Raw genomic sequence first — 9229 nt, forward strand, 5'->3', positions numbered from 1 at the left:
AATGTTCCTAACAATGAGCGCTTGATAGCATGCCAATGGTTAATCACTAGGTTTATGTGGAATTACGGTTATGATAATAGGATAATAGTACTAGGCAATTTTTGTGAAAACTAAGCTATAGCTCATACAACTTGCTTATTAGTAAATGTACCTTTGTTTTTATTGTATTCCATCTTGAAAGCTAAAGCATTGCTTGTAGGGAGAAAGTTGATGCAATGATTTGATAGTTAAATCTCTTGTATACAAGATTAAATGGTCAAAATAAAGAAATGCACACCTTACATAGTGTTTTTGATCTTTCGAAAAAGGAAATGGTTAGCCATTTTTGTGATGTAGGAAAAAGGTAGCCTTGAGTATGATTACTAACCATGATCCAATTTATTGTTTCAATCGTTAGAAAAAAGAACTCAGCCCAAGGGAAAACTTGATAAGTTAGAAGCAAATACATACACCCCAAAAAGAGTCACATTTCTTAGTGACAAAACAAAGTTCAATAGTGGGTAACATAGGTGAATATAATCATGTGGAGGTCTCCCTATTTGAAGAGATGTAGGCTCAAATCTTAAGGTGAATGGTAGCAAGGCTATAACAGTATACACAAGGCCATGGCTTGCTATGTGTTTTGAGCTAAATGCAAGAGAAGTCGTTGTGAGGCCTTGTAATTTATGGATAGTTCTCATGCTAGTAGGTTGTATGGAAAATTATATTCTCATCACATGCTATTAATGTTTCTCTCTATTTGAAATGCTTTTAGGGTTTCCTAAATAGCTCTCTAGAGCTTGAATAATGTTCCTCGTGTAGGGGCCACTATTTTCATAATGGCACTTTGTACAAAATTTTTGTTTTGGAGATGGATCCAAATAATTTCTTGATTATTGTGATATGAGATGTGCTTGAGAAACCATCAATGCAATTGATGAGGCTATCAAGGATATCAAGTTTTCTCTAATGCAAAGTTTGACAATTAGGCTATGTTTTAATTCTAGTTGGGAATGCAAGGCTATTGTGCCATTTGGATCTTCATCAATTAATATATTGTTCCTACACGTTTCTCTATGGTCTAGGAAATTTACTATGTAGGAATGACCATGTGAGTCTCAAAATATGAGCTTATTACGGTTTCCCTTTTGTTTGTTAGTGCATAACATGTGCACAATTGTTCTTGGGTCAAAAGGTTGATTGGAGCAAGTGCTTATTAACTAAATTCAAATACTAGCTGCTCAAAATAGCAAATGCAAAAAATAAAAATTATTGGATTGAAAGTATGAAGGAAAAGTTGGCAACTTATTGGAAGTATCAAAATCATAAGTTTCCATAAATAGCAATTGCCATAAAAAGTAACTCAAAACTAGTAAGTGATAGTTGACTATTGGAAATAGCAAGAAGCGACTCAGGCGGGATGGAGAGAGATAACATATTAATTTTTTGGAGATATTTAAATATTTGATGTCTCTTTAAATTATATCTCTATTCATTATCCATTCTTGAGACCATTCCACTATATTTTAGAGCCATTTGTAAAATACCCATAGCAAGTGGAGAATAGTTATTTTGAAATTTGAGCATTGTGCGCACTCTCGCATAAATTGTATGCACATGTGGTTAAAATTAAAATTCAATATTCCACACAAGATTGAGCATTGTAAGGGTACAAAAGAGGGACCAAAAAGTCGAGAATGCCAACCTAGAAGGAAACCCCATGTATATATTATGTAGCTCATTCTTGTGTGTGCAATTTTTGGGTTTAAGCTTCCACCTCCATCTTAAGCTTTCATCATAGCTTGCTTGCTTGAGAGAGAGAGAGAGAGAGAGAGAGAGAGAATCTTCTTCTTCTCCTATATTTTTCTTCTTTTTTGTAACTTGGAGACTCCTCTACTTTTTTCTTTTTTGTAGCGTGTAGAGAAGAGGACGGATTAGTGTAGATTATATGTTAGAGCACAAGAGGAGCACACATACAAATCTTGATACCATCAAGCTCTCTATGAGTAGTAGATTACAATGAGAAAGGTGAGTCTTGATGAGTCTACTAAAAACTATTGAATTTCTACTATTTTTTGCTTTCTTGGGGTTGAGAGGAGAGAGTAAAGACATTTCAGAGGTAGAGTACAAGCTACTACATGAGAGACAGCCTAAAACCACAAAAGAAGAGATTCTCTCAAAAAAGAAGAGTCAGGGCAGTCAACTTGTTTGGCTCCATTGTTGGGACATTGAACTCTCATAATATGTAGGAATAGGAGATAATGAGAGGTCAAAAGAATGGAGCCATTTTGCTCTTCGATTAGAGAAATGGCTAATTTGAAACATCCAAAATAGGATGATTATATGGTAGACTAGGAGATTGATCTTGCCAAAAGAACACATCCCTTGCTCTTAGATATACATTCTTTCCAAAAGATATAGATTAGAATAGGAAGGCTAAGTTGGAACAAAATCAACTTGATGGAAATCATGGAGTAGAGCAGGATAGCATAGTATCTCCTTATTTAAAAAAAATCCAAAATACTCATAAAAATTTGTAAAAATTTATAAAAAATCTCACTTTCAATCTTGTGTTAAGCTTGAAATCATGATTACATCCATTGCTTTTCTTACTTATATGGATTGAAGCACATAAGCTATATCTCACTTCTAGGACACAAAAAGAAAGCATATGGATCATGAAGATGAGTATGCTTTCTACCCTTTCTCATGTTTCTTTTGAGTACAAAGTGGTAGAAAAGCATATGCATGTACTCGAGTGTGTTTGGTTGTTGCTTATACTCATTCAAAAGAACCATCTTACAGTTTCTAGGGTGAGTTTGAAAGGGCTACAACATCACCTCCATTGCACATGTGGATCACCTTGATCACTGCCCGTTTCAAATCTTGCTTGAGCTCCAAAGCCATCAATTATGGTTTAGGATAGGAAATTGTATACAAATATCATCAGCTGTGCTAGACAACTATCCTAGATCATCCTCAAATCCTAAGTTTGGACTAAAGAATTGATATTTTTCATCCTTTGTGCAGCTGCTCAATATCATTCTTTTTATCCAGAGTTTAAACAATGTACATCATAGTTCATCTAGGGCTCAAACATAGCTTTTGTCTCATTTTTGGAAGTGTTTGCATCACCACCTTGAAAAATAACAATCATTAGCTTGAATCAATGCTCGCTAGCCTCAAAAATTAGTTACAACACATTTTTCTAGGTGTGAAACACATTTGGAACTGTATGTGAGACAAGGCTAGCTTCATGGTTTTTGTCAGAAGCACTACTTGAAGTTTGGGCACAAAATGGAAGGCAAGAAGTGTCATCTTGGCTACCTTTTTTATCATCTCAAGGCATCATTTTAGGCCTAAAAACCTTACTAAACTAGTATTGGTTGTTGCAAACGGCAAGGGGCACCTCAAACAAACCTACTCTAGCCATTGCTTGTCAAAGAGGAGCTTTTTGGGATAAAAAATGCAAGGGGGCACCTCTAATGAACATATATAGCCATGGCTTGTTAAAGAGAAGATTTTTGGGGTTAAAATGGACTAGTTAGTGCACTTTAAGTAATCATCTTGATTGATTTTGAGCATCATTTGGATTGGTTCTTCACCTTGATTGATTTGATCACCTCATTGCTTCACCTTCATTAGATCTCCTAGACTAACTATACATTGTATAATTTCACTAATCCACCATCATCTCCACTCAAAATGATCAACTTTATGCTTTACTAACTTTACCTTAATTGCACCATTACCCCAATTCATTCCATCATCTCCACTCAAGTTGATCATCACTTTGAATAGATCAACTCTATTGATTTCAATCACCTTGATCAAGGTGATTATCACCCCTATTGACACAAATCCATTGAAGGCACATGGAGGATTTGCTCTATGTAAACCCTCTATATCACGTGCATTCAAGGCTTATCCAAAAATATACCCTCATTTGTGAGTTTTTCAAAAATAAAGCATATCCCTTTTTTTCTATTCAATATGTAAATGACCCCTTTATATGAAACCTTTTTTGTATGTAAAAAGAGTGTACAAGTGATATTTTGAAAATCCCTTTCTTTGAACTCACGTGATATGCTTACATATTTGTGAGCAATCCCCTCGAGTTAAGGTGGTCTTCACCTTAATTGAACCCTCCATTTCTATTACATCTCATCTACTTAATTGCATCCCAACAATTAAAGTTGATTATCATCCATCATATTGACTCGAATTTGATCACCTTGATCAATGTGAGCATCATCTTGGTTGACTTCATCTCTACTCAAGATGAACCACATTTAGATTTCATAAATCATATAGAATAGGACAAAACCCACTAAAGGCGATCTTCACCTTGAGTGACTCCCATCACCTTGACCTAGTTGAACACAGCAATTCTGCTCAAGGTGATCTTCAATTTGATCAATCTAAACATATAATCATTTCACTCAAGATGATCATCACCTTGATCATGGTGATTCATCCACTTGATTGCATTTTCACAAGCATCCAAAAGGTAAAATTTTTGGTTTGAAAGGCTAAAACTCGTCCCCAACCCACACTATCCCAATATCCCTACTCATGGTGACCTTCACCTTGACTCGAGACTATACCAACCACTCAAGTTAAACTATTGATTGAAAAAACACATTGAATGGATTTTTTAACTCAAAGAAATTTAACCAAAACTAGTTTTACATCACCTATAGTTCATCCACATCCCTCAATAATTGGAAACTCTGCATATATCACATTCCACCACCATTTGGAAGTGTACATCATTATCCTCTGGAGGTGTTGTGAAGCACCCAGAAGATGTTTGGAAGGTAAAAAGTCACCATGATTGGCCAAAAAACAAGTACATTTATGGTCCCTCTAAAACAAACATAGCACCTCTACTACACATAGATTTGGTCAGATTGCCAAAGTGTCCCCTCATGTGAGATCAGACTAGGAGAAAATTTTGCACTTTGCCAAACAAAACAACTCATCATGAACCTGGATGTCAATCCTAGCTCTAGGATTTCAATATGCTAGATGTCAATTTAATGTGTAAGGGAAGCCCCTTGGGCCCATTTTGGGTCCTTTGCACCTATATGGAACATATGGATGAGGCACAATTGCCCCACTCTACCATGCTCATACTCCCTATCTATCATTGGAGAGTTGTGAGGGATGATTGCATTACCGACACTAGAATTCATCATTCTTGAATATGTTAAGAGAATCATAAAGACTAAGCGTGTCCCACTAACTTTGTATTAACTAATCATGTTAAATAAGTTGAAAATTTCTCACTATCGACTCTCATTTATTTAGATAACCATTCATGCCCTTAAAGTATTATCCACTTTTGTGACTAAAATCTTGCCATAACAAAGAAAACTAGATTGTTTATTCTATCACCCTATATTAATATCTAATATGAATACTTAGTCTATTATTTCATTGACTTGTTCTCTATTCATTATGTGATTTTATTTAATTACTTATGCTTAACTTTAAGTTTTATAACTATTGCAATTCTTAACAATTTATCTTTGAAAATATTAACTAATTTTTTGTTATGATGTAGGAAGGAGAGAAAAAAGAAGTCAAAATGCATCTTTGACTGACACCTATTAGTTACTAGCACAAGGATATTGCTGTAATACATCTCTTTTTCCGTGAGATAATTAATTATATATTGAACTAGGGATACTCTAGAAAGTATTATGCAATGCAACACTATCTTGATTCAATTTTTTTGAAAGTTCACTTAAGAAGAAAATGCATTTTCTCTTTATTAAAATCTAATTCACTATCATTATTAGATTTATTTCTCATATAAAAATTTTAACATTACTTCCAACTATTAAGAGTCTTGTAACAATAGATTGACTTTAAGGAAAATCTTTATAATTTTCACTTTTGAGAGGAATACCTAGTTTTATACATTCAAGCTATTTGCATTATTATTGACCACATTAGTGACCATGTTGTTGGTGGGGTTGATGTGATGGCCCTACCACATTGGATGGCCTTACCATGCTAGGTGGCCCCACTAGGTGGAGTCTCCTGTGTGGTGGCAAATGGATAGAGAGGAGGCTAGATTTTAAGAGAGATAGAGGGGTTGTCGAGGCTTTTGCATAATGGTGGACACAACCCCTCCAAATATTTCGTCTTTGCCTTCATTGCTCTTTCTCACTCTCACTCTCACTCTCACTCGCTTTTTTTTTTCTAGTTGCCTTACTGACATGGCTTGCCTTTTCTTTCTTTTTTCCATCTTTTTCTGCACTTAGCTTCTATTTATAGAGATGCGGGGAACAAGGGAGAGGGGAAGAAATGTTTGCTTGTGTCACAGGATTTGAGGTGCCATGCATTGGAAAGGAGGGATAAGATAACTTTTAAAGGGGGCACATGTTTGTGACTTTTTTGAACAATTTAATTTTTAAATTATCTTCTCTCATAAGCCAAGAAAGTGCATGTGTAGGTCAAAATCTAGATATTTGGGAGGGGGGATGAGTTGTCATAGATGGAAAAATTTCTTTCGAGAGAAGCCAAGAAAGTGCATGTGTTGGTCAAAATCTAGATATTTGGGAGGGGGGATGAGTTGTCATAGATGGAAAATTTTCTTTTTGTCCCTAAAATAAATAAAATGAAAATATACTTTTGTTTTTTTGTTAAAAATGGAGAGAGAGAGAGAGAGAGAGAGAGAGAGAGAGAGAGAGAGAGAGAGAGAGAGAGAGAGAGAGAGAGAGAGAGAGAGAGAGAGAGAGAGAGAGAGAGAGAGAGAGAGAGAGAGAGAGAGAGAGAGAGAGAGAGAGAGAGAAAGTGCATGTGTTGGTCAAAATCTAGATATTTGGGAGGGGGGATGAGTTGTCATAGATGGAAAATTTTCTTTTTGTCCCTAAAATAAATAAAATGAAAATATACTTTTGTTTTTTTGTTAAAAATGGAGAGAGAGAGAGAGAGAGAGAGAGAGAGAGAGAGAGAGAGAGAGAGAGAGAGAGAGAGAGAGAGAGAGAGAGAGAGAGGGAGGGGGAGGGGGAGGGGGAGGGGGAGGGGGAGGGAGAGAGAGAGAGAGAGAGAGAGAGAGAGAGAGAGAGAGAGGGAGAGGGAGAGGGAGAGGGAGAGGGAGAGGGAGAGGGAGAGGGAGAGGGAGAGAGGGAGTCATTTTTTTGGAAAAATAGAGGACGAAGTCTTTTTTAAATGTAGAAATAAGTTTTTAAATATATTTATACATTAAGAAAACAAAGAGGAGGGGAGAGGGGAAATTCTAAGTATTTACATATTAATTTTTTTAAATTGTTATTTTGGAGAGATGTTGATGACAATGGCAAAATTACAGGTAGCCCCTTGCTTCCCTCTTCTTTCTTAATCTCATTCTTTCTCTCTTATAAAGATTTTTAACATTTAAAAATTTTCCTTTTGAATTTGAGGTTCATGCATGGTTTTATTTCTCAAGTCTTTTAGTTGTTCTCAAGTTTTCGGATTGAGGATTCACCTTCAAGTGATTGGCAATACTAGTTCAATATACATAAAATCTTTTATGTTGCTTATGGCTTAAATTTTGTAGTTACCCAATAAAATTTGACAAGGGGTGTGTGTGTGTGTGTGTAATCAAATAACAACAAGAGGGTATATTACATTCTCTTCCCCTTATAGAAATTGAAACATCTTGAGAGAAAGTCAGTGTAGTCTCTCGTGAGACTCCTCAATCTATGTTGCATCTTAGGTACTCATGGATCGTACAACTTCTAAGAGGCTTTTCCGTGATTTCTAGAATTCTATTTGTTAATCTTAGTGCAAAGAAAGCAAAAAGAAAATTAAAAAGGCACAGGGCAAAGCAGAAAAAGGCCGCTCAACTGAAGAAATAGGAGGAAAAAAAGGTCAAAAGTGCAAGGAAAACCTTAAAAGTTCAGGGCAAGTGCTAAAGAGGAAAGGTGCATTTTAAAAAAAGTGCACTCTAAATCCTTGTAAAAGAGCTCCATCCTCCCTTCTTTGCAATTTGTAATTATAGACATGCATTTCTTCTTCTTCTTGTTCTTACTTGCTTGAGCTTGTGCTTGAGAGAGGGGGTGCGAGGGAGTGAAGGAGTGAGTGTGTGAGGGTGAGGAATAGTGGTGAAGAAGCTCTCCATCTTCTCCTCTGGATGCATATGCTAGTGACCATTGATCTGCCATTCTTAGATGAAGAGGAGGATTATAAACAAGCTGCTAGGGTAGGCTGGTGAGTCCCAAAAAGTCACATAATCTTAGCTACCATCGAAGAGTACGATCCCACCATTAGTGCCACTTTGCATATGGCCAAAATCTCTAGTAATCGACCAATACCAGTGCACCCACCACACAAGCCTCCAATATTGAACCTACCCATAAACATAAGAGAGTAGCCACCATCATTGAGATTATGGAAGAGGATGATGAGGAAGTGGCACTTGCATACTTGCACATATCGATCATTGGTCACACGATATATGGCTTTGATGCACTCATTGACGAGGGATCTAACTGTAATATCCTTATGCACAATCATTGAACCCTCATTGCTTAGCCTCCAATTGTATCCTACTAATGCTAAACTCAATCCATTTGGGAGAAGTCCTACCCACTACGAGGGAAATGCAAAATAGCAATCTCTATCGAGTTTGAAAGCCTACCTATGATCTTCTATGTGATGCCTAACACCAAGGCCATCAGTAAGGATTCACTGCTAGGAGATGCACATTCAAAAAACAAGCACACTACAATATCGACTATAACTTGCAATGCATTCACCTCACCATTGGCAATGTTTAGATAGTGATGACTTTTAGCTAGGGTAGCATGGCTCCATCACAACTTGTAGTGCCACCAGTAGAGGAACCAAGTGCAAGGTCAAAGGGGAGGGGTCGTAACTTGTCCCACCCTGCTAAGACAAGCCACCCACAACCTAAAGGAGCCACACCCAAAATCATTGAGCAACAACTCAAATGGGTGCCCAAATGCCAACCACAGTCACCTAGAAGCCAAGCTGCACAAACTTGTAACCAACAAAACATCATGCCCTAGGCCTAGGAGGAAAACTTGGCACTACCAAAGCAGATGAATGGTCAAGCTACAATGGGTGCCCAAAGACCTATTGTGCGCTCAAGGCTACTATGAAGGCAACAACTAGATTTGGTTGCCCAAGACTACAAGTAGCATGTATGCCCCTCAATCGAGGCCCTCCATTCCATGCCAACATAATGCTAAGGTAGTGAGGAATGAGAAACCAATTGACCCCAAAAGCACCA

Source organism: Lygodium microphyllum, chromosome 13 (assembly GCF_053477565.2).
Source record: "Lygodium microphyllum isolate KBCC chromosome 13, Lygodium_microphyllum_v1.1.10, whole genome shotgun sequence".
Classification (NCBI taxonomy): domain Eukaryota; kingdom Viridiplantae; phylum Streptophyta; class Polypodiopsida; order Schizaeales; family Lygodiaceae; genus Lygodium; species Lygodium microphyllum.